A 15,226-nucleotide genomic window follows, 5' to 3' on the forward strand; every position below is an offset into this window, starting at 1 on the left:
ATTTTATTTTTTATAAATATATAATATATTTTTATCCCCAGGGGTACAGGTCTGTGAATCGCCAGATTTACACACTTTCCAGCACTCACCATAGCACATACCCTCCCCAATGTCCATAACCCCACGCCCCCTCTCCCAGCCCCCCTCCCCCCATCAACCCTCACTTTGTTTTGTGAGATTAAGAGTCATTTATGGTTTGTCTCCCTTCCAATCCCATCTTGTTTCATTTAATCTTCTCCTATCCCCTTAACCCCCCATGTTGCATCTCCACTTCCTCATATCAGGGAGATCATATGATAGTTGTCTTTCTCCGATTGACTTATTTCGTTAAGCATGATACCCTCTACTTCCGTCCACGTCGTCACAAGTGGCAAGATTTCATTTCTTTTGATGGCTGCATAGTATTCCATTGTGTATATATACCACATCTTCTTTATCCATTCATCTGTTGATGGACATCTAGGTTCTTTCCATAGTTTGGCTATTGTAGACATTGCTGCTATAAACATTCGGGTGTACGTGCCCTTTCGGATCACTACGTTTGTATCTTTAGGGTAAATACCCGGTAGTGCAATTGCTGGGTCATAGGGTAGTTCTATTTTCAACATTTTGAGGGACCTCCATGCTGTTTTCCAGAGTGGTTGCAACAGCTTGCATTCCCACCAACAGTGTAGGAGGGTTCCCCTTTCTCTGCATATTTGCCAGCATCTGTCATTTCCTGACTTGTTCATTTTAGCCATTCTGACTGGTGTGAGATGATATCTCATTGTGGTTTTGATTTGTATTTCCCTGATGCCGAGTGATGTGGAGCACTTTTTCATGTGTCTGTTGGCCATCTGGATGTCTTCTTTGCAGAACTGTCTGTTCATGTCTTCTGCCCATTACTTGATTGGATTATTTGTTCTTTGGGTGTTGAGTTTGCTAAGGTCTTTATAGATTTTGGACACTAGCCCTTTATCTGATATGTCATTTGCAAATATCTTCTCCCATTCTGTCAGTTGTCTTTTGGATTTGTTAACTGTTTCCTTGGCTGTGCAAAAGCTTTTGATCTTGATAAAATCCCAATAGTTCATTTTTGCCCTTGCTTCCGTTGCCTTTGGCAATGTTCCTAGGAAGATGTTGATGCGGCTGAGGTCGAAGAGGTTGCTGCCTGTGTTCTCCTCAAGGATTTTGATGGATTCCTTATCACATTGAGGTCCTTCATCCATTTTGAGTCTATTTTCATGTGTGGTGTAAGGAAATGATCCAATTTCATTTTTCTGCATGTGGCTGTCCAATTTTCCCAACCATTTATTGAAGGGGTTGTCTTTTTTCCATTGGACATTCTTTCCTGCTTTGTCGAAGATTAGTTGACGATAGAGTTGAGGGTCTATTTCTGGGCTCTCTATTCTGTTCCATTGATCTATGTGTCTGTTTTTGTGCCAGTACCATGCTGTCTTGATGATGACAGCTTTGTAATAGAGCTTGAAGTCTGGAATTGTGATGCCACCAACTTTGGCTTTCTTTTTCAATATTGCTTTGGCTATTCGAGGTCTTTTCTGATTCCATATAAATTTTAGGATTATTTCTTCCATTTCTTTGAAAAAAAATGGGTGGTACTTTGATAGGAATTGCATTAAATGTGTAGATTGCTTTAGGTAGCGTAGACATTTTCACAATATTTATTCTTCCAATCCAGGAGCATGGAACATTTTTCCATTTCTTTGTGTCTTCCTCAATTTCTTTCATGAAATTAATTTCTCTTTCTTCTGTCTTGTTGTTGGTGTAGAGAAATGCAACTGATTTCTGTGCATTGATTTTATATCCTGACACTTCACTGAATTCCTGTACAAGTTCTAGCAGTTTTGGAGTGGAGTCTTTTGGGTTTTCCACATATAGTATCATATCATCTGCAAAGAGTGATAGTTTGACTTCTTCTTTGCCGATTTGCATGCCTTTAATTTCCTTTTGTTGTCTGATTGCTGAGGCTAGGACTTCTAGTACTATGTTGAATAGCAGTGGATATAATGGACATCCCTGCCAGGTTCCTGACCTTAGCAGAAAATCTTTCAGTTTTTCTCCATTGAGAATGATATTTGCGGTGGGTTTTTCATAGATGGCTTTGATGATATTGAGGTATGTGCCCTGTATCCCTACACTTTGAAGAGTTTTGATCAGGAAGGGATGCTGTATTTTGTCAAATGCTTTTCCCGCATCTATGGAGAATATCATATGGTTCTTGTTCTTTCTTTTATTAATGTGTTGTATCACATTGATTGATTTGCAGATGTTGAACCAACCTTGCAGCCCTGGAATAAATCCCACTTGGTCGTGGTGAATAATCCTTTTAATGTACTGTTGAATCCTATTGGCTAGTATTTTGGTGAGAATTTTTGCATCTGTGTTCATCAAGGATATTGGTCTGTAGTTCTCTTTTTTGATGGGATCCTTGTCTGGTTTTGGGATCAAGGTGATGCTGGCTTCATAAAATGAGTTTGGAAGTTTTCCTTCCATTTCTATTTTTTGGAATAGTTTCAGGATAATAGGAATTAGTTCTTTAAATGTTTGGTAGAATTCCCCTGGGAAGCCGTCTGACCCTGGGCTTTTGTTTGTTTGGAGATTTTTGATGACTGTTTCAATCTCCTTACTGGTTATGGGTCTGTTCAGGCTTTCTATTTCTTCCTGGTTCAGTTGTGGTAGTTTATGTCTCTAGGAATGCATCCACTTCTTCCAGATTGTCAAATTTGTTGGCGTAGAGTTGCTCATAGCATGATCTTATAACTGTCTGTATTTCTTTGGTGTTAGTTGTGATCTCTCCTCTTTCATTCATGATTTTATTTATTTGGGTCCTTTCTCTTTTCTTTTTGATAAGTCCGGCCAGGGGTTTATCAATCTTATTAATTCTTTCAAAGAACCAGCTCCTAGTTTCGTTGATTTGTTCTATTGTTTTTTTTGGTTTCTATTTCATTAATTTCTGCTCTGATCTTTATGATTTCTCTTCTCCTGCTGGGTTTAGGGTTTCTTTGTCGTACTTTCTCCAGCTCCTTTAGGTGTAGGGTTCGGTGGTGTACCTGAGACCTTTCTTGTTTCTTGAGAAAGGCTTGTACCGCTATATATTTTCCTCTCAGGACTGCCTTTGTTGTGTCCCACAGATTTTGAACCATTGTGTTTTCATTATCATTTGTTTCCACGAATTTTTTCAATTCTTCTTTAATTTCCTGGTTGACCCATTCATTCTTTAGAAGGATGCTGTTTAGTCTCCATGTATTTGGGTTCTTTCCCAATTTCCTCTTGTGATTGAGTTCTAGCTTCAGAGCATTGTGGTCTGAAAATATGCAGGGAATGATCCCAATCTTTTGATACCGGTTGAGACCTGATTTAGGACCGAGGATGTGATCTATTCTGGAGAATGTTCCATGTGCACTAGAGAAGAATGTGTATTCTGTTGCTTTGGGATGAAATGTTCTGAATATACCTGTGATGTCCATCTGGTTCAGTGTGTCATTTAAGGCCTTGATTTCCTTGTTGATCTTTTGCTTGGATGATCTGTCCATTTCAGTGAGGGGAGTGTTAAAGTCCCCTACTATTATTGTATTATGGTTGATGTGTTTCTTTGATTTTGTTATTAATTGGTTTATATAGTTGGCTGCTCCCACGTTAGGGGCATAGATATTTAAAATTGTTAGATCTTCTTCTTGGACAGATTCTTTGATTATGATATAGTGTCCTTCCTCATCTCTTATTATAGTCTTTGGCTTAAAATCTAATTGATCTGATATAAGGATTGCCATTCCTGCTTTTTTCTGATGTCCATTAGCATGGTAAATTCTTTCCCACCCCCTCACTTTAAATCTGGAGGTGTCTTCAGGTTTAAAATGAGTTTCTTGTAGGCAACATATAGATGGGTTTTGTTTTTTTATCCATTCTGATACCCTGTGTCTTTTGATTGGGGCATTTAGCCCATTAACATTCAGGGTAAGTATTGAGAGATATGAATTTAATGTCATTGTATTGCCTGTAAGGTGACTGTTATTGTATATTGTCTCTGTTCCTTTCTGATCTACTACTTTTAGGGTCTCTCTCTTTGCTTAGAGGACCCCTTTCAATATTTCCTGTAGAGCTGGTTTGGTGTTTGCAAATTCTTTCAGTTTTTGTTTTCCTGGAAGCTTTTAATCTCTCCTTCTATTTTCAACGATAGCCTAGCTGGATATAGTATTCTTGGCTGCATGTTTTTCTCGTTTAGTGCTCTGAATATATCATGCCAGCTCTTTCTGTCCTGCCAGGTCTCTGTGGATAAGTTTGCTGCCAATCTAATATTTTTACCATTGTATGTTACAGACTTCTTTTCCCGGGCTGCTTTCAGGATTTTCTCTTTGTCACTAAGACTTGTAAATTTTACTATTAGGTGACGGGGTGTGGACCTATTCTTATTGATTTGGGGGGGGGTTCTCTGAACCTCCTGGATTTTGATGCTTGTTCCCTTTGCCATATTGGGGAAACTCTCTCCAATAATTCTCTCCAATATACCTTCTGCTCCCCTCTCTCTTTCTTCTTCTTCTGGAATCCCAATTATTCTAATGTTGTTTCGTCTTATGGTGTCGCTTATCTCTCGAATTCTCTCCTCGTGGTCCAGTAGCTGTTTGTCCCTCTTTTGCTCAGCTTCTTTATTTTTTGTCATTTGGTCTTCTATATCGCTAATTCTTTCTTCTGCCTCATTTATCCTAGCAGTGAGAGCCTCCATTTTTGATTGCACCTCATTAATAGCTTTTTTGATTTCAACTTGGTTAGATTTTAGTTCTTTTATTTCTCCAGAAAGGGCTTTTATATCTCCCGAGAGGGTTTCTCTAATATCTTCCATGCCTTTTTCGAGCATGGCTAGAACCTTGAGAATCATCATTCTGAAGTCTAGATCTGACATATTACCAATGTCTGTATTGATTAGGTCCCTAGCCTTCAGTACTGCCTCTTGTTCTTTTTTTTGTGGTGAATTTTTCTGCTTTGTCATTTTGTCCAGATAAGAGTATATGAAGAAGCAAGTAAAATACTAAAAGGGTGGCAACAACCCCAGGAAAATATGCTTTAACCAAATCAGAAGAGATCCCAAATTGTGAGGGGAGAGAAAGGGGATAAAAAGTGGTTCAGAAAGAAAAATAAAAAAAGAAAGAAACAATTAAAAAAAGAAAACGAATAAAGAAAAAAATATATATATATATATTAGATGAACTAGTTAAAAAATGTTAATAAAGAAAAGGGTAAAAATTTAAAAAAAATTAGCAGAAGAAGAGAAAAAAAATTGAAAAAGAAAAAAAAAATTAAATTAACTGCAAGGGTAAAGAATCATGGGGAAAAAGCCAGGAGTTCCGTGCTTTGCTTTCTCCTCCTCTGGAATTCTGGTGCTCTCCTTGGTATTGAAACTGCACTCCTTGGTAGGTGAACTTTGTCCTGGCTGGATTTCTTGTTTATCTTCTGGGGGTGGGGCCTGTTGTAGTGACTCTCAAGTGTCTTTGCCCCAGGCGGAGTTGCACCACCCTTACCAGGGGCCTGGCTGAGTAATCCGCTCAGGTTTGCTTTCGGGAGCTTTTGTTCCCTGAGCGCTTTTTGTAGAGTTCCGGAGGACAGGAACGAAGGTGTCGGCCTCCTAGTCTCAGGCCGGAGGAGCCGAGAGCCCAGGGCCCCACTCCTCAATGCGCCCTCAGAGAACAGCTCCCAATTATTCCCGTCACCCTGGCCTCTGGCTGCGCTCTGAGCTGACAGAGCCTGCGTCCGGTTCAAGGTAATCCTGAGCTGAGAGCTCACTCTTTGGCTCTGTCTCTGTAGCCGGCTTCCCCGTTCTAATACCTATAAGCTCTGCAACACTCAGACACTGCTTATCCTTCTGTGATCCTGCAGGACCTGAGGCCACGCTGACCCCACATGGGCTTCACCCCAGTTAAGCCTCTGGAGCGATGTCCCTCAGCGGAACAGACTTTTAAAAGTCCTGATTTTGTGCTCTGTTGCTCCGCCGCTTGCCGGGAGCTGGCCCCTCCCCCCGTGGTCTATCTACCCGTCGCTTTGGATTCACTTCTCCGCCAGTCCTACCTTTCAGAAAGTGGTTGATTTTCTGTTTCTAGAATTGTTGTTCTTCTTCTCTTCGATCTCCTGTTTGGATTTGTAGGTGTTTGCAATCTTTAGATAAGCTATCTAGCTTATCTCCTGCTACCTGAAGTAGTCTCAGCCTGCTACTTCTCCGCCATCTTGACTCCCTCCTCCTTACTGGGTATTTTCTTATTCTGTCATTGCTTCCCATTTATTATTATAAATGCTTTTATAAGAAGATACTCTTCCCTGTTCAGTTATTCAGTGCAGTTCATTAAAACAACAACAACAAAAAGTCAGGATATATGCTCAATTAGTTTTTGAAATGGCTAATTGGATCTCTATCAGCCTCTGAAAGTGAGTAATTATTTTTTAGATATTATTATGAGCTCATGAATTTAAACATATTTAAAGAGCATAAGTTCATTGAAATTATTACCTTATTTGAAACTCAAATTGTCCCATTAGCTTGGGTCTTTTTGAAATGACACTAGTAGTTTTTGATAGTTTTCTTTCTATTTGCCTTGGCACAAGATAGTCTAGGCTCATATTGTATGTAATTTCCCTGAGACATTCATCTAGGCTAAACTTCTTCAGGTCCTGCTTCCTTTTACTGGAATTAATATTTCTTGAGACTAGGAATACTTCTTGCTATTGGGTTGATCATTTTATGTATGATTTTACAATGATCAGAGGTATGACACATATTCAGTGACATATTTTAAGGTAAAATATCTCATACCTATCCCTCTTATGCAAATATAAAGTCAACAGAATTATTACTTCACTTCTATTATTACATGTTTATTTTCTTTATGTTATAGTGAGAATCCTCATTCTCAAGAATGTGCAGTATGATGCGTATGATCCTCTTTTCCTTATAACCTAACTTAGTCTTAATTCTACATGGATAATTGTATGATTAATGCTATTAATCCTTTAATCACTTTCATTAACTGTTTTTGACTTTTAATTTTTGTTATTTTCATCTACTTATCTCAAAGTATTATCTGCTCTATTTGTCCATTCTAATGCTCCCTTTTAATATTTTCATATCAGAAAAAACTTCTCATTTTTTTCCATTTTTTTCTCTGACTAGTGTCACTATTTCTGAGATTTTCTTTTACTTTATTTTTCTTTATGTGCTGTACCAATTTCCTTTTACCTTTTAGTTTATTTTGAATAGTATATCATATTTTTTCTATTTTATTGACATGTCCTGATACATTTCATTGTAGCAGAAATGTTATTCTGCTCTCTTACTGTCCTTTTTCATAAATTATAGAGGAATTCATCTCAATTCCTTGTGTTCTTCATTTTTTTATTGGAAATTAGTTTTCCTGAACTGTTAGAATAAGACTCGTTTCAGGTAGCTTTTATAAATCTATAGAGATTTTTCTTTTATTATTTTCATGTAGTACTGAAAAATATGTTGGCTTGTTTTCAGAGACCTCCTGGCTTTTAATCCTGTAATTTTATCTGAATCTTCACTTCCTTTTTTTCTTGTATATTCCTCCATTTTTATTTCATGCCGAACAGTTTCTTTTCAATTAGGAACCTTTTTTAAGGGAGCACTTGACTGACAAAATATTGGTCATGGTTATTGGTTTAGGTATTTCTTATTTTGTTTGTTTTTGTTGGGGATTTGGAAAAATTCAAAACCTAGGCCCTGCCACCATTATCTTTCCAGATATTACTATATCTGGAAATACATATTACTATATATTTCACTCTGAATATGTTTCTGTATTTTCCAATATTTCTTTAAATATTATGTTTTCCAATATATATACAATATATGAAATTTGGTGTGTATATATTATTTATATAATTGCAGCTGAAATAAATAAATAATATATATTTTCTTTGTTATATATTATATATTGTGTTATATGTTATATACTAATATTATATATTACATATTTTTGGTTTATTACTGTTAGTCACATTATAATGCTTTATTGCTTTAACATATGCACATATTTTTTATATGTTTATTTACTCTATCTTTTGGAAATTGATATTGAGTATCCCCTTCTCTTTCTTCTTCCTATCTTCTGATACATTTTTTCATCAGGTACTCACTTTTTATTAAAGATTTTATTTATTTATTTGAGAGAGAGCAATTGAGAGAAAGAGAGAGAGAACAGAAGTCGGGGGGAGGGACAGAGAGAATGAGAAGAAGACTCCCTGCTGTTCAGGGCTCCATCTCAGGACTATGGGATCATGACCTGAGTCTAAGGCAGCAGCTTACCCCAATAAGCCACCCAGGTGCCCCTAATTTTTCACATTTTAAAAAGAAATTTTCCTTGGCATTTTGGAAAGAAACAGTAAAATTTCAAAACTTACTCAATGAGCCATATTGCTTTTTATAGTAGATATGATGTATTCTTTCCACACACCCTACTTTTTTGGGGAAAAATACATAAATATTATTGAGTCATACAATGGCCAAGTTAGAAGGATTATTAGAATGTATGCATCCCTACCAACAGTCTGGACAGCCTTAATTGTGGAAGGAATGGAATGGAGAACCAGTTGTGATTCACTGAACATTACAAGGCTTGCTTCTTAACTAAGGAACTAAAGCTGTAAGTTCTTTTAGCAGAGGTCACATTGATCTTTCATTAATGAGAAGAGGGGTATTTGGCAAATCACAAACTTTGATCATCAATTTCCTCAGCACTATATCTGTCTTATTTTTGTTACAGATATACTGTTTTAATAACTAGTATTTTGCAAGTAGTATAATGTCTGATTTACAAGTTCATGCTCTGTAAAGTGGGGATAATCATGATTAATCCCATCTTCTAAAAATGAAGGATAAAGTATGTTTCTGCAGTACATAGCAGAGTCCCAGTTAATGATGATATTTCTCTCTTTATGCAACATAATCATCCTCAGAAACTTTAAGTTACAGGTTAGCTACCTGCTATTGTGCATATTATGGGAAAAAAAAATTTTCTGTTAATCGTTTTGTTTTTGTTATCAAAGGTATCTTATTTTTTTATTCTATAATATGAATTATGTTTTCACAGAAATCTAGAAATTGAGAAGGTTATCACTTCCTGCTCCCAACAGCCGGCCAAGAAGACCAATGATACAATCCTACATGAACAAATCATGGCACCATAAACTCCATTCATTCTAGATAACTGTCTGCTTCATAAAATAGCAATGTCCAAATCATCCTGAATTAAAGAAAGTGTTAGGATTATTAGAAAATCTGTGGCTTTATGACAGCATGATGGAAAAACAAATGAAATCATTTAGACAAGATGTGCCTTAAAGTGCCCTCAGTTGATGGGAGGCTGATAGGCAATGCAATTTAGCACATTCAGTGATATGGCATTTGAGGACAACTGATTGTGGTCAATACAGATGAAGGAGATTAAGCATCAGTGGTACAGAGAAGCCTTTTTCACTGTGTCTGAGATGACTGTTATATCAGCACCACAAGACTGCTATGGGATAAGAAATATTCCAATTCGACAGCACTGAATAGTTGAAAAGTGTGATTTCTAGGATACAAACTCGTGTTCATTTTGCTCTGAATACTTTAATTTGATCAGTACCTTTTGAGACATTTTTCTGTGTGAATGTGTATATGTGTATATATAGGTTATACAAGTATGTAGCTTTTCATAGTGTTTTATATAAGTAGGTATCATACTGCATAGGTTGTCATACAAATTTTTTTTTTAATTTGGTGTCATATAATTATTTTCTTTTCATGTTACTGATACCTTCCCCCATCTTCTCTAAATACTCACAGACACATGCTGGTTTACAGAAGCAAAACTTTCAGTAGGGGATGGAGATTCACGTTTGGGTCATGGCTCCCCTTCACTTGGGTTCATTTAGATTTTCTCTCTTTTGTTGTGAGTCTGTCTCAGGGAGGCTGTTTATTCACAGACTTTTCCCCAGTACATTCTATGGCTTGATGATGCTCCTAGGAGCTAAGGATGAGGTGATATCAAACAGTTAAAGTCATTATTATCATGGAATTTACATGTGAGTGACACAGGCAGAGCATGAACAATCAAATAAATTCATGTATAATATTAGATTGTCAAAGTAAAAAAGTGGCTGTAGCAATCTTAAGCTCTATAGCTGAATTCTATACTGTCTAGAAGAATAAAAAAAAAAGTTTTCCTTATTTCTTTTAGAAAAATATAATACTGCCTTTTCAGAAGACTCTAACAAACTGCTTCCATATAGATCATTAATTTGAAACAAGTCACAAATCCATGTGTTTTTGTAGGAGAGTGACATGAGCCAACTGACATAGGCATGTAGCTCTTGAGCCAATTAATAGGTCATGAAAGATAATCTTAGTCTGATCTAAAGTAATTAGAGCTAAATATGTCTTTCAGGGCCCCCAAGTAGATGCAAATAGAACACCTTTATTCTTCTTAATTGTTGGATAATATTCCAGTTTGGAATCTTTACAGCTTATTTTACATTTCACTTTTGATGACTATTTAGGTTACTTCCCATTACAGTGTTAATATAAACAATTCTACAAATATATCATTTTATATATCTCCTTGTATTAATATGGAAGAGCTCTTTCAGGTATATAAAAGACTAGAATTGCTGAATCATACAGCATGCACATTTTAAATGTAAGCTTATTGTGTTAAAATTGGCCTACAAAATTTAAACTCCTACCTACCTACTGATTTAAACTCCTGTCACTAATGTGTTGCCTGCACCTGCCCCAATATTTGATATTATCACTGGATAATTCTTAGTAAAAGAACGTTACAACATTGTGTTTTCATATGCATTTTTTGGGTCACTGGTGAGACTTAGTACCTTTTCATGAGTTATTTGGTATCTATATTTCCTCTATAAATTGCCAATTTATATAAGTTGTCTATTTTTTTGGTTTATTCTTTTCCCATAGATTTTTACAATATCATATACCCCAAATATTAGTACCTCCTCTAGAGAATAAGCTGCTATTATTTTATCCTTATATCATTTTACCTTTACTTTCCACTGTTGTAACATTTCCCTTTTTGTTACACATAAATTAGACATTTTAATCTTAGTAAATTTGTGTCTTTTTCTTTAATATTTTGGGTTTATTTTAAAGTCTTCTCTCTCTCAATATTAAAAACATACTATCATATACTTTCCTTAAATAGCTTGAGTTTATTTTTGTATGTTTAATAAGTCTGGATTGTGTGTGTATGTGCATGTGCGTGAGGGGAGGAGAAGAATGTATGAAATACCAGACTTTCCCTTCCAAATAACCAGTCATTTATTTTATTTAATAGTCCGCCCTGTTCCCATTGATTTGAAATGTAATACTTACTGAAACTAAATTATCATATACACATGGATTATATTCTGGATTCTATTTTTAAATACTTATGTTCATATTTGTAAAAGTCCTACACTGTCCTAATCCTTATGGCTTTGTCATATGCATTTGCAAACTGGTTGCAATTGTGACTCTGTTTTCTTCTTTTTTCAAAATATCCCCTCTTCTTGTGTATTTTCTCCTCCATATGCATTTTCCAAGAAAACTTCTCCAATTTTATGCATTGTTTGACTGGGGTTTTGAATGGGATCACAGTGTTGAGAGAAACTCAGCAGTGCTGTATTATTGAGTTTTCTTATCCAGGAATATGTTGTTTCTATATTTACTAAAAGTTTCTCTGAGGATTTTCATTAAAACATATTTTTCTTCTATTAAAGTAATAAAATACTCAAGTAATCCTGATGCGTAAGCAGTTATGTGATATTTTGTCCTAAACTATCAAATATGTATTTGTTCTTTGATTAGTTAAATGTGGACTATCTTTTCCAACCACATTGGTTAATATGAGGAAAGAAAGCTCTGTCACATTCATGAAACTTTATTACAAATTGAACATTATATTAGAAACTGAAAAAAAGAGAGAAGAGCCTGAACTTCTGAGTTAAATACCTGTTTAAATGGCAGAGACACAGGCAAGTGGCAAATTGCAGCGTCATATGACAGTTGCCACAAGGAGGTACACTTAAAAGTTTATGCCAAAGATATAGATGTAGTGAAAAGAAGGGCCATATGTACCCCAATGTTCATAGCTGCAATGTTCACAATATCCAAACTGCGGAAAGAACTGAAATGCCCCTCAACTGACTAATGGATAAAGGAGATGTAGTCCACATAAACACAATGGTATATAACTCAGCGATTAGAAAGGATGAATACCCAACTTTTTCATCAACATGGATGGGTCGGGAGGAGATTATGCTGAATGAAATAAGTCAAGCAGAGAAAGTCAATTAAAATCATACGGTATCACTTACTTGTGGAACATAAGGAATAACATGGAGGACATTAGGAGAAGGAAGGGAAAAGTGAAGGGAGGAAAGCTGAGGGGGAGATGAACCATGAAACACTATGGAGTCTGAGAAACAAACTGAGGGTTTTGGAGGGAAAGGGGGCGGGGGATGGGTGAACCTGGTGGTGGGTATTAAGGAGGGCATGTATTGCAGGGAGCACTGGGTGTTATATGTAAGCAATGAATCACGGAACACTACATCAAAAGATAATGATGTACTGTGTGGTGACTAATATAACATAATAAAAATAATAATAATAATAAAAATATCCAAATCTAGACTGGAAATTGAGGAAAAGTTTTCTTGGAGGGGTGATACCTGGATTTTGAAGGACATATAAAATACTGTGGTTGCCAGAAGGGAGGTGGGCAGGTGGAGGAGTGAAATAGAAGGGATTGAAAGTATACATCTTGATAAGCATGAGAAATTAATAGAATTGTTGAATCATTATATTGTATACCTGAAAATAAAATAACACTACATGTTAATTATACTTTAATTTTAAAAATGAGGATTTTTTAAATAAATTAAATAAATTTGAGAGATTATGTAGTTAGCTTCAAATGACATACCTGATAAAAGGTAGAGCCAGGATATACATCCACACAATGTGGCTTAAAAAAACCTCTGCATTTGCTTGTACCCTCATATATTTATTATATTTTTAGTCATTGTGGTTTTCAATTTAAGTGTCTTGAATAGTCAATAGAGTACATGCTGTTTTATTTCTATTGCTCCTATTATTGTTGTTATTAAAAGTGAAATTCTACGTCCTTAAATATTTGAAAGATTTTAATGATGTGACTTATGTTTACATATTGTTAGATACTAAGAAAGAATGACATATTCCTCCATCCTGGGTTTAGGAATAAAATTAATTTAATCTGTGAAGGAGACAGCTACAGAAATAGGTTGAAAATTCCACTTGCCACCAAGTCCGACACATACCTAATTAAGGAGAACTCAGGATGCAGAATCAGACATTATAACAACATAACATTGTAACAGTAGTGACAATTAGGATTTTAAGGGAAAGACACCTCCAAATCCCCAACACTGGCATGAGATAAGACCCTGTCAGAAAGTATTAATTAGTAATACTTAGAAAAGGTCTATCCCTTTTTCATGTTTAACACCAAAAGCATTGAAAACTCCAAATGTCAGCCACGTGATTCCACATCCAAATATGAACAGCTGAGGCTGTCCTGGGGGCTTAGTACAGACCTTAATCAAAGAAGACTGGTCCATTCAGATGTGAGCCCTGTTACTTGGCAAGAATATTGATTATAGCGCATGAAGGAAAATCAAAAGAGTACTGTCTTTATTTCCTTTTACTGACTCCTCCCAGTATTGTCTTGAGGCCTTTATAGCCAACACATCTTTATTCATCTGGCCTCTGTCCTGGCCAAAAGGATTTTTCTATCACATGGAAGAAAATAAGTATCCATTTAAACAGAAATTGGCTCATTCACAGCAGAACATTTGGAAAACCAGCTATAGTCAATAAACCTAGAATTGTTTTTCCCCAAACTATGCTTCTCTGTGTTAATCAAAGTCTTTCAATAGGTTGAGCTCATGCAACTAATATTGACTAAATACATGAAGATCTGTTTCATATGAAATATTAAAAATGCATGGAGAAAATGGAAAAAATAATAGGTTAATTTTTCCTCTCCTGGTTACTTCATACATATTCATAGTGATTGCTTATTAAGAACTTATTTTTCCTTTGACTTTTACCAGTATAATGAAATTGTTAAGATATGGTGAATCAAGAAATTGTTCAGACTCCATACTTGTAACTCTCAAAAATTTGTTATATCTAGGTGCTATCTAGGACTATAAAAATGAATTGGGAGAAAGTTCTCATTACGGAGTAAATACATCATAATATAACATAATAGCATCAAGATACTGAAACTTTTAAAATAGAAGTAGTATTTATTCATTTGGCATCTAATCTTAAAGTGAATCCAGAAGAAAAATTCCAGGGACTTGGAAAATCAGTATTAGATTTAAATTCCATAAAAATTGATGAAATACAGAAAAACAGACCTGAGAGCTATAGTAAATGAAAATAGTTCCTGGGCTTAAGTAGACAGTAAGTAGGAAATATAAGTTCTTTTTGTTTGTTTGTTTGTTTACTTAATTTTAAGATGTCATCCACTGTATGACTCCCAGTGTTCGTCAGGCAAATCATGATCACCGACGCCATTAATATTAAATGGTACAGTTGCCTAAATAGAAAGCAGCTGCATTCCCAAATTATGGCTACCATCTGTATCCGTTATAGTGACTTTAAATTTGGAGCACCAACAGAATGTCATTCTTTGTGTTCTGGGCCCATCATGTCATTTTAGGCATAATCTGCTTTCTCCATCAGGTAGCAGTTGATTCTCAGCTTCTGCTTCTGTGTACTGACTGGATGCCTCTCACAATTCCCCAAAGTGAATTTTATAAATACCTTATGGCCTGGAATTTAAATTCTACATCCCTAGATGTCCGCCAAGGTGGAGACATTTGAAGAAATAATTTTAAAAGATGTGGTAACAGAAAGAGAGAAATGTTTTTTATTTATCTAAATTGTGTCTTTTATAATATACTATGTGTGTATTTTATACTACTCTATTAATGTTTTAAAACATGTGTTTTAATGTACTGTTTTATATAGAGTATGTGTAGAGTCTGTCCTTCTCTGACCATGCTTTCACAAGGGACTAAATTTAAGAATTCTTCCAATCATTAATACACATAGATGATTCTAAATGAATTGATCTAAGTAGCTTTTGTGGGTAAATTTCAGGTTCTTGAGTGAGCAGACTAGCTA

This window comes from Enhydra lutris, unplaced genomic scaffold, assembly GCF_002288905.1.
Source record: "Enhydra lutris kenyoni isolate GAN:26980312 unplaced genomic scaffold, ASM228890v2 scaffoldscaffold78, whole genome shotgun sequence".
NCBI classification, from domain to species: Eukaryota; Metazoa; Chordata; class Mammalia; order Carnivora; family Mustelidae; genus Enhydra; species Enhydra lutris.